General features: G+C 40.4%; 1 protein-coding gene across 11 annotated transcripts in view; it reads left to right on the forward strand.

Annotated features, from left to right (window-relative positions):
- The window catches only part of CREB5 (cAMP responsive element binding protein 5), a 263,313-nt gene that overhangs the window by 65,475 nt on the left and 179,146 nt on the right, over window positions 1-18,692 (forward strand). The gene's annotated exons all lie outside the window — the stretch shown is intronic.

The raw sequence follows: 18,692 nt of genomic DNA on the forward strand, positions 1-18,692 counted from the left end.
AAAGCTAGAAAACATGTGAGCATGCTAAAAAAGCTGCCCCTGCAGAAATAGGCCATTAGTCTTAAGAAACTTTATTTTCTCCTTTTTTAAAAATTAAAAAATCAACACAGAGGAGTTGAGATTATCATATAAAAGAACAAACAAAAGCTGACCTTACTCTGTGATTATGAGGACAGCTTTATTCTGGCTGATGGCCCTTGCTAGTTTTGTTTATGTTCTTTAGAGAACTGAATCTTTGGATACAATTAGAATAGTCCAACTCGAATCTTTAGTGTGCCTCAAAATAAACAGCAGAGGTGAACTCTCAGCAGTTTTCTTTCATCTTTGTTTTCCCTGCCCTGACCCGTTTTTCCTGCCTAATGATCATTTGTGGCATACTATTATTAAGAGAAATCTTCTTGATGGAAAAATGTGCTTAATGGGGAAAGGAAAATTGTTGTGAGCCTGGAGAAGTATTTTTTTTTTCCTTTCTTTCTTTGGAATTCCAGAAAATGACTACTGTCTCTTTTGATTTTATGCTAGATTTTATTTGGAAATTTGTTTTCTGAAGGTCTCACTGATTTTTTCTGTGAGTTCAGTAAAAATGTACAGGGTAATGTTTAGGGAAATTTGTTGGCTTGTCCTGTAAGCCTTGTGTTCTCCCTTTTCATTAGTTGTAGCTTGCTCCAGTATTTCTTATTAAAGGTTAGAAATTCCCTTTCTAAATAAAAGACATCTGCAAAAGGAACTGCAGTAAAAAAAAAACAACCATTAAGGCCCAGTGTTAAACTCTAAGCTGTGTAGCCTGTAAGTGTCATGCGTGTGACGATGGAGGTGCTTGACTTCCATGCCGTAGCACCTTTCAATAAGCTAGAAGCACTCTGCAGTTGTCAGTCGAGTAGGTCTCGCCTCCTCAACAGAGGTTAAAGTGTGTGCGTGTCTGCGTGGGCAGCGTGGCTTCCCCTCCTACGTTAAGAGAGATTTGCTCTTCTTCCTTTTCCTCCCTCACCTGAGGTGGGGGGTGGTATTTTCTCCCTCTTGGTGGACTTACCAAGACACAGAGAAATTCAAAGCAGGCACAGAAAGGGAGCTGAGCTGGCTTTTGGCTTCACCACTCTCAGTAAGAAATGGTGCAGCAGTGGCACCTGGCAGGAAGGGTAAAAGCTGCCCAATCTGCGGATTGTGTGTGCTTCTATCTGGCAGTTTATTTTTGCCCCAGTACTACTTTTTCTTTCCCTATCAAGGGAGAAGGAAGAATAAGATATGTTGCCAGTCCCTCCTTCGTTGTGTTGGAAGACTCCTCACTGATGTCCGAACACTGTATGGGATAGAGGAGAGAGAAAGGAGGTGATGGGAAAGTATGGGCTGATGAAGGGCGGAAAGGAAGAAAAGTACCTTTCACTTTTACGTATATAAAGGACTTATTCCTGTCCCAGGTCAGACTTGGTAGGGAAAATGGAAAGGAACATTCACATGCAAGAAGAGGAAAAGCAATGTTAATCAGACATGGAGAAAGCTGAGGGGTACCATGAGGCTGTACAAAGCAAAGAGAAAGATGAAAGGAAGAAAGAAAGGACACCACTCATATGAGGCGGGCATTAAAAAGGCAGTTCTTTGTTTTCTGAGAATTGGGGTATTAAAATATTCCTGGGATGTACTTGTTAGCAGAATTGGATGAGCAGAGATAGGGGAGTGTGAAAAGTATAATTTCCTTCCCCCCCACCGCCCTTCCCAGAAAAAAAGAAAAAAAAAGAAAGAAGCTTTGCTTCAAGGAAATTGAGTCAGTTTCTCTGCTTAATGTTGAATTGAGATGTCAAGGGATGTGGCTGTACAAGAGGAGAGATGGAGATGCTCACGATGTTGGGTATTAGAATAGTTTTTCCCTGAAAAAGAGGAAGGGAGAGTCAGCCTGGACGCTGTTTCTGCTTTCAGTGGTCTTTATAAAATATTCTGTCTCTCATCACACTCCTATTTTATCTCTGAGATCTATGTGTATGTTCCTTGGGATGTATAGATCTATGTAAGGCCTGTTTCTCTAATGACAAGTAGTTACCATAGTTCTGTCCCATTTATGCTAATTTTTTTTCCAATACAGTAGACTCACGCAAGTGTAAATGCCAACGTATATGTTTCAGGAAAACCAGGAAAGCTATTAAGTGTATTACACCTCTGCACATAAGTTCTTATTTTGTGGATTATTGTTTGGCTGGAATCTTTTTCAGGTACAGTTCTCTTATCCCAATTTCTTTTCTTTGCTTCATCCATCTCAGCCAGTTAAATGTGTATATAACTGATTTTTCTGAAATGGGGCCAAAGTCCGTGTACTTCAATAGCTCTTAAACATGTGGTTAACTTCAAGCATGTGTGTCGGGGTTTGCTGAATAGAGATAGTTTGCTGAATCAGGACTTCCCAACACTAAGATTTTAAATTGCAAACAATCCTCTATTTTAATGTATTTTAACTACTGCCTCCCATGGACTATAGGTAACTGTTGTTACTTGAGTCCTGCAGGTAAACAAAGTTGTAGTTGGTTGAACAGCAATTTAAGGGTAAAAACAATCTTTCTGATACCCTGCTGTGACAACTATTTTTTTACTTCCTCCTAATAAATAACTTAATTATGTTACATGAATGGGAATAATGATTGGAATTTCATGTTATGATTAAAAACTTATTTTTCTGGCGGAATAAAAATGATCTGCTACTTTAAAAAAAAAAGTTAATTTGTTATAGCTTTTTTCTTTTTTTTTTTCCCCTGAGATTTCTGTACTTTCTAACAAAAAGTGGTACTAAGGTGGTAGTATATGTATGCCATTATTGACCAAATAAACATGAGGCACCATCCAGTCTTCTGGATACATATATTTGTGTGACTTCTTGAGAAAATACTTTTAAAGAACAAGAAAACTGGAAGAAAAAAAGAAAAACCAACAACAAAAAAAACCCCAAACCAACCAGCCCCTGCCTCCCCACCAAAAAAAAAAAAAAGAAAAAAAAAAAGAAAGAAAGGAACAAAAAATCCAGTTGCCTTTCTCATTCACTTGCATCCTTCTGTGTGCAGGGATAAATGGGATTAGGGCTGCCTGCCCCGTGTTGTTTTGGTATTCTTCATCCAGGATCCCAGGTAGGGCGGGGTGGAAAGTAGCTTCCACAGAGCAAACACAGCTGTTGGGAGGTGCAGGTAAGGGGAAATCGGCAGTGAGGGAAATGTGCCTTTCAAAATACTACTTCATATGCTATTAGTGATGGAGTGCTGAGGTTGCCTTCTCAATGACAGCTGGGGAAGAAAAAACCCATATTTTACTATTGTAGTTGATACACTTAATACAGTGTTTTAAAACAAAGTGCTCTACCCTTGTTTTTATGTAAGGTGGTAAGACTTAAAAATATAATTGGGCTTTCCCCTTCTTTTCTTACTACTTTTCAATATTCGCTTCCTCACATTCCATCTTCAAACCAGCTAATCTGTGTCCCCTTCTTCTTGAATTGCATTATCCTGACAACACAGCAGTGAAAAGAGCCGAGACTGCAGGACTTCTAACAATGCCGGAGGGCCCCAGGAATAGGAATGCCTTGAAAAAAATGTGCTCCCATCCAGCTGCCCTTCATATTGTTGTCTCCCTATCCAATTTACTAGAGAATTTCCCACTGGCTCTTGGCTCATTCCCAAATGAGAATGTAATCTTTTAAAGATTACACTGCATAATGGAGGGACAAGGAGCTCTTTATTAACTGGGATGGGGAGTCACTTGCTATTAGGCAAGGGAGAGGGATGGGCTGTAGTAGTGTTTTGTGAGCTCTGCTTTCTGCCCCTTCTTGTCTCCTCAGCGGTAGGATGGCAGGTTGGGAGTGGGAAACCACTGCAGCTGCACCGTAGCAAAAGAAATAATTGAATGTAGGTTATGATTATGGCAATTACTTTTATAACGTGAGGGATTATACCATAACTATTATATTGCCAACAGGATTAAATTACTAACCTAATACCACAGCATGTTTTCCAAGAAAATAAAAAAATCTCTGCTTGTTCCAGAGTTGATGCATTCAAAGACTATTAAGGCAGTGTGAAAGAGCTGAGCAGCTAAGGAACCTAACGTGCTGTCTGTACAGATATTGTCTGGATCAGATCCCTGTCACTTCGACTTCCATGAGCTGTGCCAGCTAGACACCCTCACCCCTTTTGGGATGTAAAACAATGTGGTACTCTGGTAATTTTAAATGCTCCTTCTCTCTCCTGTCAAGCAGATAAGCTTCTGCCAGTAATAGTTAATAAAGAGATAATCCGAAGTTATTCTTGCAATGGAGAAATTTAAAAAACTTCACAAAGGGACCAGGGCTCATGTAAACCCACTGAACTGATTGGAAAGCTTAAGCTTCAAAATATTTTCATACTGTGCTCTCCTTTTACTACATCTTTTGAAAATGTTGCTTAATACAGAGGATATATGTATGTAAAATACATATTGGTAATTTCTAGTATGAGGTCAGTTTTGCTGAATTTGTTGGGAGTCTGCAGTGTGAATTTTTTTTTTTTCCATGCATAGCAAGGTCCTAGATGAGACTTTGTTGTATAGATAGTACAGATATAGCCTTGTATAGACTGTTCATGATAAGAGTATAAGCTAAGTTAATTGTCCAGGAATAGCAGTTTCCTTTTGTTCATCAGCTGGAAAATGAGTAGAAAATTAAGTTCTGGAGACTTCAGAAATATATCATGTGTTTATCATTACCAGCAAATTAACTGGCTTCATGGAAGAGCCAATGTTCTGATTCTGAAGAGAAATGTAGGTGAACAATATAATTCTATAAATATTTTTATAATTTTTTTATATGCTATGTGCTCAATGATATCTTAAGAAGTTGATTTGGGTTTTGTTGTATGTACATTTAAGTCTTCTCACACTGTTGTGCCTTATGAAAATACCTGTTATCACACAAAGCTGTTTGATACATTCAGAAAGACTGGACCTGCATTTGTAAATCAAGCTTTTCTTCCTCCGCTTCTTTTCTAGTGAAGAACTGGAGTTATGGATAACAACTTGAAGTCAAATGGGAACACTTCACTGTTGTTGTTGGCAGAATATAAAACCTCTGAACATCAGGCTGTACCTTATTTTATTTTTTTTTTCCTTCCTTTCTTCTTTCTGAGTCTTTAGTGTATAGAAAAAGAAGCAAATCTGATTTCATGGTGCTCTTACGCTGAATCTTTATGTCTTACAGGTTGCAGGTCTGACAAGTGCCATACATGAACTGTTTGCCTCAGTGACATGGACTCTTTGCTTTTTGACCTTGCTATTCGTTTGAGCTTAAAAGAGTTATCTTAGGCAAAAGGTGCTCTCCATTACCTCCTGGGATTGAGAGCACTGGGCACTGTTAAGAAGTTGGTTTAATAATTTCCTTGTGGTGTCTAACCAGGCTAACAAGGTTATACCTCTATTTGCTAACTGCAAAGTGTCTTTTTGTCAGGTGACGGTATCTTTCCATTCCCTCCCTTGGCTTATATCACTTTCAGACACAGTCCCTACATTCCCAGTGAAACATCCTGTATTAATCTCCTCCAAGGGCTTTGCAGGTTTGTCCCTGGTGCATTAGATCCTCACTGGTAGGAACAGTTGCACAAGGAATCAGCTTGTTTTCTTATGCCTCCTATGTTGGGGCGTCTTATTAAGTCTTTGGTTGCTGCTTGCTTTGAGAAAGAAGGTCAGTATGGGTTTATGGCACATCTGCCAGTAGGTTGCAAAATGCTAGATCCTCATACCGACATGTGTGCCCACCAGGCAAGTGTCACCTCTCACAGACTGCACGGAGGGAATCATAACCTATGGAAAGGGGCCGACCAAACACCAAGGGCCATACCTTGAGCTGTCACAGGTGTTTCACCAGTTCTTGCTGTTCATCGGCTTTCCTGACCTCTGTGCCTCATGTGCTTAAGCACCTTCTTAAAAGTCAGACTATGGCTCAGGACATTAACTGCAGGCAGTAGCATGACGTGATCTGCTGGAAATTGTAAAGTCAGTGATACAGATTTGTGTGCGCTTCTGTTTGTGCCCTCTCACTGTTAATAGGTAATAAAACACTAACATTTCACTGTGACGGGTTTTGTTGTTGTTGTTGTTGTTGTTGTGACCTTGTGTTTAACTGCCATAAAGACACAGGTGCAAACTTTTTGAAGTTCTGTGAGAAGTACTGTAATACCACCTGGAGATACTGGTATGTTCAGAAGCTCTTGCAGTAAAGTTTGGGTGGTTTTCTTGATGGTGGTGATCCTAGAGCATAAACTGGATTGAATATCTTTCTGTCTGTCTTTCTGTCTGTCTTTCTGTCTTTCTTTTCTACAAACATCCTGGTGGAGTTATTTTTAGAGCCAAGGGGAAATTTCTGTAAGACCTTCTCATAAGCCACGTTTTTGGGTTTTTCTTGTTTTCCTGCTGAACTGTAACTTCCCTAACTGTCTTTTTAACACTTTGAAAACTTTCTGCATTTTTGTGTCAGTTTCTATGTCCGTTGATGTTGAAATCAGTTTCAAAACCACAGTGGAACTTTTATTTATCAAAATATTTAGCTTTCCGTTTAGCCTGGCCGAAGAGGGAACACATCTGAGTTAAAGCAGCCCAACAAGTTAGGTTCTTTTTATCTTCTCTGACATGCGGCTGGCCATGGAAATACTCTTAGCTTGCCCTAAATATTATGGAGGGAGGGAGAGGAGTATGGAAAGGTCATTACTGTGATTTACTTGATGGACAGTAGTTTATAATAAACTGCTGTGACTCAATTGTTTTTGATACTCTGTTTATCATATCTCAGCTGAAAGATGTTAGAGAAGCTCCTGCTCTTTCCAGCAGTTAGAAGAGCCACATCTCATGAGGTTTTTTTCATGATACAATGCAGACTGTAAACTGCTTGCATGAAGCGTGCTATTTGCTACATGTCTGTAGAAGACCAATGTTTTTGTCCCATCTTTAAGTAATACTGTAGTGCACATAACTCTTAAATTATGAGCCTTATTTTTACGTTGAATCTTTTCAGCCGGATGATTTTTTTGTTGCTTTAAAACAATAGGTATTTTTGTAATACATGAGTATAACATCGAAAACGTATTGCAGTGCCTTTCGATGATTTCGTTGCTTGATATAGTGACATGGCACTAGTGTCTAGCAAGCGAATACATTCCTGTGGTGTTTTCAAAAGTATATGTTTTCATAGGAAAACAGCTGTTACCAAGCATATGCTTTCCTAGATAGAGTGACAGTTATTAAAAGGGCAAGGTAGGACCGTGGCTTGTCTTTCAAGTTGAATAAAGCTGGCAATAACTGTCGCTTTGAATGTGCAGTGGCGCTGCGTGTAGATATTGCCCTGTAGAGTTGTAACTGGAAGGAGAGAGAGAGATTAACGTCCGTAGTCTGCAGCTTGGAAGAGACAATATAAATCTCTGTCCTGCTTTGAGCTGTGAATGCCTCTGTAGGAGTTATAGTAACAGACAAATTAGCATAATGTAATTGGCTGGCAAGGTCAGCCCCTCTCCAGGAGCATTAGCAATGTTTACTGTAAGAAGAGACAGACCAAGTATTGTAGGGTAGTACGTTGTCTGTCCTTTTTGAAGGAAGAAGAATCATTTTGGACTCCCTACAACACACTCTCTTTACCATATCTTATTAAAATTCAGACTATCATATTTCTGCCTTAAAGCAAATAATCTAAAAGAACAACAAAGAATATTCTCTACTATCACACAAATCTTTGTTCATTTTTTTTGCTTTGAACATTGAGTTTACTTTTTTTTTTTTTTTTTTTTCTTTCTTTCTTTCTCTGTTGAATAGCTTTTCTCTGAATGCTAAACTTACATACACATCCCTACCAATACCTAATAAATCTGGTTGGGAGGATTAAAATTTCTGGTCTTACTACATGGGACACAATTAGTAAATCCAGACAAACTTACCAGCTTTCTTGTTTGGATCTTTTGAAAGCGTGAAACTCTGGGCAAAATTCTGGGCCAGCTCTAGCAATCCAGACACACTGGATTCAGCTTTGCAAACCCTTTCACAACTGTGGGTCAGAAATGTGAGGTGGTGCCCTGCGTTTTGAAGGAGACCTTGCATTGAGTCACAAACAGTGCTGGCTTTTTAGCCTTTGATCTCAAATCTGACAATTTGTGCCAAGTATTTGAAACGAGTTCAAGCATTCAGTTATGAGATGTTTGGGAAATGGCTTTCAGAATATCACATGGGGGTTGCATTGCCTTTTCCTATATAGGAATCACCAGGAATGCTGAAAGTTATGCTATTTAGCAGCTATCTTCAGCTTAAGTCTTTAAAATACTGTCTGTGACCAGGAGTTGCCAGTGTAATTTTCCTAGAGAACTGGCAGACAGGCTGAAACATGCACAGAATCACCTTCAGAGCACTATCTTACTGGAAAACCTATTTCCTTGTGCTTAGACAGTGTGATCCAATGGATTTCCAAAGCACAGTCCTTTCCATGGTCTTCTGATGATGAAGAAAAACCAGACAGCAATTCCTGGACTCCACAGCAGCTGTATTTTGAGTCTTGTGTAGTAATAACTTCCAACCTAACTGTAAGTTAGGTGGGTTTAAAATGAGCAGTGTTGTTATTGTGTTGAAGGGCAATATGCCCCTCTTTAATGCCGATACCCTAGTAGGTAGCCGCTTTTGAGAACGGGGTTGTGGTGCTACTTGTGCCAGGCTGGCATTCTCGACCCTCTCCTCTGTCTCTCAGCTTTCAGGTGTCAAGTTGCTTTGGTTGTAAACATCCCACTGACATCCACTTTGTAGGCAAAAGCTGCCTTGTGAAGGGCATTCGGTGAGCGTAACAGTTCTCCATGTGCAGCTAGGTTGTTCCTCAAGGATGCGCTCCTGCCCCATTTCGTTCATGGCTCAGCTGAAACTCCTGCTTTCTGTTGCCTGAATGATGTTTTGTATGAAGCTCCTTGTATGAAGTTGTCTATCTGGCTGGATCACACCGTTACAGGAGGACCAATTGTTTATTACTTAGGAAAATGCGCGTTGTGGCTGCTCAGGTGGAGTGAGGCCTCACCACGGCATTTCCGAAGCGTGTGGTACTCTAAAGGAACAGTACATAATTTCCCCAGGATGGCTCCACACTGCATTTAATTAGTGTGACTGGAAGCATGTACATCTGGATGATTGTTTGTCTGGTAGCATTATCCAATATAGTGCAGCTTGTTTGTTGTTCTCTCCATTTACTCCAGTCGGAAAAGAAGCTGAGCCAAATGTGTCCCGCTTTTATAACTGAGAATTCACCCCCTCCACCACCGCTGCCATATAACCTCAGTAAGATTTTTAGCCTGACTCTTCTGAAATGGCTTGCGATTTTTAGTGCCCAGATTTGTGTGTACAGCCAGGAATGCTTTAATTGGATCCAATTTTGTGCAGATGATGAGCTCCCCTTCTCTGAAGAATAGATCCTGCAATACTATCTGAACTTGAGCATGCAGTCATTCTTTGCTTTTATGAATTTACGTGTCCTTCTCTGCTCTCCTGTTTCTAGTCACCAAAGAACTGTTCTTTTGTCTTGCTATTCTTCTAATGGTATTCATAATATAACTCTTTTCTGTGCTGGTTGAAAGGTCTTGGTTATGATCTCTTGTAATTTCTGTGAGGTTGGTTTTCAAATGCATGCTACTTTAAAGTCCTGTGGAGTTGTTCTCTTACCAAAAAAACCCCTTCTGCTCTGCCACTACTATATTATATTGCCTTCCTAGGTATACTGTGTTGTCTCTAAAAGCTATTAACTTCTTGTTACTTCCAAGCACTCTGTAGTTGTTGAAAGACACTTGTCCTGTTTTAGATGTAAGGCAGAAGAATGTGAAGAAATTTGCTCAAAGTCATGCAGTAAGTATGTAGCAGAGTGAGGAAAAGGATGGCTATGCAGTTCCCGGTGTACCTGACCTGCAGAACACCTTTGGAGTCCAAGGAGTTATATTTCTGATCTCTTCTGCTGTCCCAGTCCTGGGAAGCTATATGTCCCAACTCCACACCAGCTTGCTTGCTTGGTTTATTCCCTGTTAACAGTAGCTCTTCTTTCACCGATCCCCAGCAAGCTGCGCTTTCGGCCCAAAGTCGCATGCCTCCACCAATGAATGGTCAACTCTGGTTTTTTGCAGGAGGACCACTATTGGCTTCTCTTTCTTGCAAGTGTGTTTGTTCTCCTAGTCTTGTTAGTGGTTTTTTTTTTCCTGCCTGTCTGCCACTGCAGAAGGTAACTGCTGAAACCAAGGCAGAGATGGACAAGGGCAGTGTGTTTCTTCTCAACCAGACTGCAGAATGTCAGAAACATTTTTGAGGACTCAGAGAACACTTTCTTGTAATACCTGTTTGTCTGTAGCCCTTGCTGTACTCACTGGAAGTGACCTTTTCTTAGCTAGAAGTGTATTTAACTTTTTTGCCTTCTATGTACACAGTCTGATTGCTTCCTAAACCCTAACATTTTAAACTCCTATGGCTACAAAGATTAATTTTGTCTGAATGCTTCCAACTGATGAACCTAATTCTCTAAGTCCTTTCAGTCCAAGATCTAGACTAAACTAGCTCTCCTTTCCTAAAACATCAACCTAAAATTGATTGAAACAATTGTGGGTGCTGCAAAACAGCATGCTTGCCTTTGTGTGATTACTTCCCAGGAGGTCTGGTGAATTAACTTGATCCCAGCTTGATGCTTTGGTGTTCCTTGTATGATTTTCACTGATCAAAACTGTTTTCCTACCAATTCACTTGTCAACCCACTCCACTGGTTAGACCTATGATCCCTTGTATGCAGCAAATGGTCTGTCTGGGTGCTTTTTGAGACCACCATTGGCCTTGATTCCTGGACCTTTCCCAGCATTTTGTTTTAGTCCCCATGTAGTACTAGCCAGCCTGGCCCAACATAGCTGCTGCAGTGGGTTGGGGTTAAAAGAATATTTAGGAGATGCATTTTATTACCAGGGTAGCAGCATTTCCACTTGACTTCTTAGCAGAAAAGTTAAGCCTGCTGGTTTTCTGCTTGAAACTGCCTGAATGGAAAATCACTGGCTGTTTTGTTGCTACCATCCTTGCTCTCCTTTACCAACTGCTCTGTCTAAAAAATGTTCTGGTCATTGAATGCAGTCAAGCAGCCATTGCTGTAACTCATGCATGATGCCAATAACTTATGCCAGTGAAATCAATGATGAGAATTTCAAAGAACCTTTAAATAAAATATAACAAATTTAAATGCCAAAGTGCTGTCTCTGTGAATTTGCTATTAACAGGTTATAAATGGTTTGCATAATGTTGAAAAGCCTAGTGCCTTCAGTTAGCGGTATCAAAGGCTTGTTTAAAGCAATTCCTGGAGGATTGCCGCCCTCCCCAACCCCCCCCCCCCCAGCTTTCTGTTTCACGATGGATAAAAACAAAACTCCCTACAATAAAGAAAGGAAAGCCAGGTTTTCAACTACCCTCTGACTGGCCTCCAGATCTGGCAGCTGCTTTTGGATGTCTAATTGCTTGTCCTGCAAAAGTTGACATGCACCTACTTTGAGAAGCTTCTTTGAGTACCCACTTTGTACGTGCATTCTGTCTGATTTACAGAAATGAAATGATAGTGCTGGAAAAAACTCAGAGTAGAGCTTATAATACCGTTTTTGGGGTTTGGTTATTTTGTTTGGTTGGGTTTTTTTTTAAATTTTACTTAAAGTTTCCTGGTTTTCTGAATTCATAGATAAGTATTAGATGCAGAGAAACAGTGCAAAATAGTGGATAAGACACTGGACTGGGAGAAAAGAGCCTTTCCATTGAGTCCTGATTTTTGGCTACACAAATCACTTACTTTCTCTCTTTCTTCCTTCCTCTTTCCTTGCTTTGTCTCTGGACTCTAAGGCTTGTGGGCAAGTGTAGTCCATCAATGTGTCTATACAGATTTTAGCACAATAAGGCCTTGATTTCAACTGAGGCCTCTAGGAATTACACCTAGTAAGTATACTGGCAAATCTCTTTTCTTCCTTTTCACGTTTCTTACTAGCCCTTCTCCATTTGAAATTCATGGCAAGCTCCCTTGTTTACAGCAATCTAATGGGACTGTAATTGGGTCCCCAAGATAACATTACAGATATAAGCCAGTTTTTCCTTAGACAAAGTTCTGTGGAGAAGGTATTTTCTTATAAACACGCTTTTTATAAAAAGGTTTGTTGTTTTGTGTTTATTGGTGTTCCATCTGCTCTAGAGAATACATTTGAGAAAAACTAGCTCCAGCATGGCATATAATGTTTCATTAGCAGGCATAACCTTGTTTATTTGCTTTTTAAAATTGTATTTAGAAAAGGAAATCAGTTTGCACCATTGACATGCTGCCAGGTTCCTGTTTATAAATGTCACAATAGGCAACTTGGAAGAAACGAAATAGTCAGTTTATGGCTTTTGCATGCAGTATGACAGAACTGGGTAGAGCCAGGCAGCCGGTTGTGCTCCCCCTGTTTTGCAGCCTCCCAATTAGCAGGATGTAGTGTGGTGTTAGCAGGGCAAAACACCCTGAGTGACCCGAACTGGGCTATGCACACTTAGTGTTACTGACGTTTCTTTGAACAGAAGCAGCTCTTTGTGCTATGTTGCTTAAATGGCTATCTTGGGCAAGTAATTGTGTATGAAACAAGCAACCCTGAGGAAAATGGGAGATATCTGTAGGAAACTTCAAGACATAAGCATGCAATCTGATGTCATCTTTTCCCATAAAGAAGCTATTTCCTTTCAAACTCTGGTGAGACCAGTCTTCCAAAATTTCCTTCTCCTTTAAAATATGTTCATTGCATTTCCTTTATATCACTTTTTTCCTTTCTTCTAGTAAATGGTTTGTCGTGGGTACATCTTGTACGTGCCATATATTACTTACTGTGTATGTAAAGGCTTCATATGTCAAAAGCATAGTCTGGACAGACATGCTGAAAAGGGCATGAGGAGGGTAGTGGGGGAAGAGGGGAGGGAATCGTGGAAGACAAGGGTCATCTTTCAGTATTCATTTCTACTGGTAATTAGAGGGCACCACTGAATGTCTGTAATTAGATCATGTCACAAAAATTAAGATAAAAGACCCAAAATTCTGAATCTCCTGCGTTTTGTTCATAATATCAGAGGAGTCAGAGCATTTGCTTAAACCGGCAGCCAAAGTGGAGGACAGGCAGGGAGGCTTAACGTGCCCTGGGAGAAGTTCATGTGCGTTTTCCCCAGAAGGTGCAAGGAAGAGACCCGAGGAGGTGACCGCACTCCGGATACCCAAGGGGCAGAGGCCAAGCTGAAAGGCACCTCAAAGGTTGGCCCACAGCACGAGCTGTGTGCGGAGATTTTGTGCAGGGCTGTCACCCTTCAGGCGCTGGCCTTAAGAGGATTAGTAGTGCTTAAATGGGCCCTTCGGACTTCGGGTTATGGTGGTGATTGCTGCAGCCTTGAGATGGCTTATACCTGGCTTAGCACTTCATATGCCTGTCCTGTGTCTTGTGCCGTGCTTCTTAGCAGCGCCACGTAGTTTGCTGGAGATTAGCAGACTTGAGGTTTCATTTGCATCACTCAGTGTATCTCAAAGTCTTTCTGATAACATAGTAACAGCTATTGAAAGCAAACAGGATATAAAGAAAAAAAAAAGGTTATTTACAAAGTTTTTTTTTGTTTGTGCCCCTTTCGTAGCAGCCAGCGTGTCGATGTTTAAGAATAATTCATGCGAACTTAAAACAAAAAGGAAGTTTCCCTGCATGTTCCAGCATAGGTATTTAGGATAAAATTTTGCAAAGCTCCTGCCAGCCCCAGTACACGAATCTGATCTATTAATTGACAGTAATTGTCCACTAAGGCTCCAAAAGACTGAAGACATTTTAAAAAAAGGACTTGGGCTAGTTAAGTCCGTAGATACCTTTAGAAATGTTATCTTTATTGTCAAGAAATTCTAGTCACGGTGCTCTGAAGCAGTATTTGGGCGGCAGTCAAACTCTGTCTGTGAACTGCTGGTGGTCGCAAAGCTGTGGTAAGTCATCTGCAGCTGGTCTGTGGAACCATCTTGCCTTAATTACACAATTTATGATAAGAGCACAGAGTGCTCTGTGAGAAATTCAGAGGGTTGACAGAGGTCTGTGATCCAAAAAATTGGAAACCAGTGGCCGAGACCGATAAGTACAGATTCAAAGCTGTATGATTTCAATGAGAGCAATGTTTCCCTTCTTCCCCCATCTGCCTATCATTACTTGTCATTTTTGAGTAAGGAGTTTAATTTTTCTTTACATTTTTACCCCTAAGGAGATCAGGTTGATAACATTTGACTGAGTGGTGGTGCCTGGGGTTCAAGAAGTCAGATATACTCGTATTGCTCCTGGCCTTTGAGTCTCCAGCATCGTGTGGATAAGCTAGCTATGTCCAGTTCAGGGGTAGCTGTTGGACAGGACCTGGAGGCATGGAAGAGTCCTTCTGCATTCTGGGATATATCAGGCCTGCTGTGTTTTTAATATGCCATTTTTATCAGGTAGCTGTTAAGTGAGCATTTGCCTTTCTTTGAAATGTTTTGAGGAATAGATCCTTTGGCATCAGTTCTGTATTTTTATGTGTCAGCCTCGTTCAGTGATTTCATACCTCTTGCTAAGTAAGGGAGTTAAATGGATTTTAGCTGTCTGCAATAAGATCTTCCTAGTGCTTTGTCTCTGTGCTTAATGTTACTACACAGCATTTTCTAGCAGTTCTTTTCTGTGTCCTTTTTTCTGCTTTAGTGCTTTTTCACATTCAAGCTATACAGATGTTACAGTTTAAAACAAGAAAAAGTATTGCATTTCAGTCTCCACCAAGTTTACGCTCTCCCATCTCTTGCATAATGGAACTTTTTCCTTTTTTCTTTTTTTAAAATGTAAATCTTCATAATACACTTTCTTTTTCCTGTAATCCTTCAACTGCATTAGTAATCTGATTCATTTTTTATCTCCGTTTTCTTCCCTAGTTCCTCTGCTATGTTTGCTGGCCTTGGGTGGACAGCGAGCTTAGTTCTGTGCTTATGGCAGTTGAGAAGTCGCACACTAGTAACAGATGAAACAGTTGCGATGGGCTGGTGTGAGGGTGTTGGTTACACATTGATCTGAATAATGAGAAAATAAATGGGTGGGTGCTGTTTCTGGGGAGACTTGACAGCTTTGGTTTTGAGATGATCTTTCTGTCAGGAGAGAATTCATAGAGGCTCAGTAATTTTGATGGAGATTGTGTATGATTAAAAGAATTTTGAAGCATGCCATTATTTGCCTCATTTAGCCTATAATTTTCTTCACAACGATGTCTTCCAAGTCTCTAAGTTTTGGTTCTTTTTTTTTGGGGGGTGGGGGTGGGGGTGGGGGTGTATGGGCAGCATGTGCAATGGAGGAGTGTGTCACCGGTGGCTTCCACTCGTGTGTGTATTATATGTATTGTGGACATAATCAGGCAAGATGCTATTGTACACTCCTTAAAAGTGCACAGGTAGCTGCCATTTAAATGTGTATCTTGGTTGCCCTGAATGCTGTGTGTCTGTAGAGCCTTCTAGAAGACTTTAGGTTAGAAATACATGTTTCCTTTCCCCATAATCTGTAAAGTGCCTGAAAGTGAGACAGCTTAGAATATTTCTCCTTGTTAAAATTAATTCTGTATCTCCTTATGAAAATTAATTGAGAGGCCAGGCTATATAAATTCTAAAATATTGCTGTGTGTTTGATTTCTATTTTTTTTTTTTTTAAGTTGATGCTTTTTCTCTTGAGTTATTTGAAAAATATTTAAAGTTGCTGGTTGGGAAAATACAGGTAAATGATTTTTTGGAGAAAACAGGAAAAAATACAAAAAGGTGGTGTTGTCTTTGTTTAGATGAATTAGATTTTTCTCTCATTTTTTTTCATGGCAAATACCTTCTGACTTTTATATAATAGTCTGCAAAATATATTTATGTACAATTAGTGATAGGTGACAGCTCTATTGATCTAAAAGCTCACTCAGAACAATCCTGAATGAATCTTCAGTTTGTATAAAACTGGTATTTGCAATTTTCATTAAACCTCAGAGTTAAAAAAGAATAGTAAGAAAATATAAGATGGCTTCAGTTCAGAAACCAGCTCTGATAGTTTAAAACCACAAAGAAATTTGGTCCGAAACTCAGACTATTATGATGGATAGTAAAGGATGGATCCATCTTCTTCATCCTTTTCCTTCAGTAGATGGGGATGCGCGATACAGGTGGTGCCGTGTGACATGGATGGGTGTTTCTCTGGAAGAACGGGGATTTAGTGGAAATGGTGACTGCCTGGAGCCATGGGGCGGATTTCGCCTGTGCCTGCGGAGCTGTCGTTTCTCTGCTGTGCTTGCCAACAGGGTGTGTGTTCTTGTGGAGTGATGTGTAATCCTCTCCACCAGAACATGGAAGCATGACTTCAAGAAGTTTTTAGCCTTTAGAAAAAAAAGAAGTGTGTTGCCTATCCAAAGTTAAATGGTTGCATGTGGGAGAAAAATGCTCAAATGTTTTCTTGAAAGTCTGAAGCTAAAATGGGGAATACACTGTAACTGGGGAGAAGTCAAGCTGATGATGATCTGTTCCCTTTCCTCTTGCAGCTGGAAAGGCTGAGAATGAGCATGTTGACTTAAAAGTGGTTGTGGATATGACTTGTTTTTTCTTTTATTTATTTGAATGTTAAATACTCCTGGAGAGTACAGTATGAGCACATGGGCGAGGGGAGCATTTCTATAAAAGTTCTTCAGTGTTATAATCCTAGTTTCTGCTTCAGTGGGAACGACTGGGAACTTTGGTGAGGATGAAACTTAATCATAGAGGAAATAAATTTAGTTTAATTTATTGGACCTTAATTAAGATCCATTAAATGAATCTAAAGGGGAGGGGATGTCTTTTTTGTGTCTACAACTCCTGGCATGTGGGTGGCCTGTTCCCCGTGTGAACATTTACGCTCTGTTTAATAAAATGAATAATGATAATAAGCTCATATGCCCTCTTCTAGTGCTGAAGGACAGTTGTGAAGATCTGAGAAAACTCATGAGTGTGTGTGATACTCTCTCAGGGTATGGAGAGGTCTTGGGGGTGTTAAAAGCAGAGGGAGAGCTCTGTCTGCATCATGACTCCTGTCAGCTTCTCTGAGTTGGTGTGCTGGGAGCTCCCAGCACATAGTAGCAATTAATCTTAACCATTGGCTTAAGAGCTGGAGGAGAATGAAAAGGGGAGTCAAAGTGAGATGTTCTTCATGGATCCCTGGTTGGGGAGCATGCAGAACTCCTCAAAAGTAGAGCTGGAAGCAGCCTACCTAGCCAAATAACAATTCAGCTATAAAGTGGAGGTCTTGGTTTTGGCCAGTGTTGCTGAATTTCTCCTGTTTCTATAAGGGCCCAAAGTTGAGTCTGCAAGGAGCTCATTAATATCCTATCCAGATCCATTCAGAATCAGGTGCAGAGCTCAACACAGCAAGGCCGTTTTGGGAGTTCTGAAGACCATCTGCATTACACATGCAATGAGCCTAGTCTTAATGTGCTGGTGATACAGAGTCATCCTGCGTGTCATGATGCATATGACGAGATCAGATAGGCTTAGTGTCAGATCTATTGTGCGTTACCTTCCTGCCTTCTTTCAAAGCATAGGCATTGTCAGTTAAGTGTGAACTTGCTCGAACTTCTCTGTAAATTCACAAGCATCTTGCTGATGTCAATTATTCTGATCTTGCCAAATCCTTTTCTTATGAATGTGAGAGTCATGCTGAGTTTGACATTTTGCTGGGAAATCTTAGGCTTTCTCTTGGTAGTGTAGTATAAAGGTATAGTTCATGCCCAACAACAGCGCTTGCATTACTGAGAAGAATTGGACATCTGGATGTGTTGACATATTTTCATTCTGTTTTTGCTTTCCATGCATCACATATTCATCCTACTTTCTGAAAAGATACAGTTCATTGTAAATGGTTAAAATTTTGAAACATCATTACAAGTTTATGCATGTAAGCTAGTAATTACAGTGTCTTATATGCAAACAAAATTTTCCATACCAATCATAACTCATACCATTTGTACCTTAGAGAGGTCTTGAATTACAGGAGAAAAAAGCAACGAGAAGGAGAAGAAAATGGCAATACTGAATCTGGGAGCACAGGAATATGATAGTAAATCTTTAAGTTCTGCCCTGCCATGTTACAACAAAATCCATTCAAAATCTGGGCACGTGCTGGGGTAGCACTTGTCTGAAGCTCATGATGGATTTACATCCTGTCCCATCCCAGGCCTCGTGGACCCATGGCACCATCCGTGTTTCCTCTAAAGATCCTCCCATGTAGCAGATCAGTGTTCTGTAGCTCTTGGAAATCTGTGGTCTGGAGTCTGTAATCTAGAAGAAGGCTTTCTGAATCCTGGACAGTTTCATGCCAATGCTCTGGCTTCGTGCAGACAGCCCTCTTTGGAAGCAAGGCACGTGTGTGCAGGCAGAAGATCTGTGCTGGCAATGGCAGGGGGCAGTTGCGCAGCACTGCAGAGCAAACTCATTGCGGGTGACTGATGCTTTTCTTCTTTGTTGCTCCCCTATGGACCCAGAGGTACAAGTACTGTATACCTCTCTTGCAATTTGATATTTGCTGTAATAAACATACTGCTGAAAGCAAACAGGCTAAACAGAAATATTTGGAAGGATTCAGAAACTGTGGAGGCAGTGTAAAGGAGAAATTAAATGAGGGTGAACTTTGAAATGA

The sequence above is a fragment of the Mycteria americana genome, chromosome 2 (assembly GCF_035582795.1).
Source record: "Mycteria americana isolate JAX WOST 10 ecotype Jacksonville Zoo and Gardens chromosome 2, USCA_MyAme_1.0, whole genome shotgun sequence".
Classification (NCBI taxonomy): Eukaryota; Metazoa; Chordata; class Aves; order Ciconiiformes; family Ciconiidae; genus Mycteria; species Mycteria americana.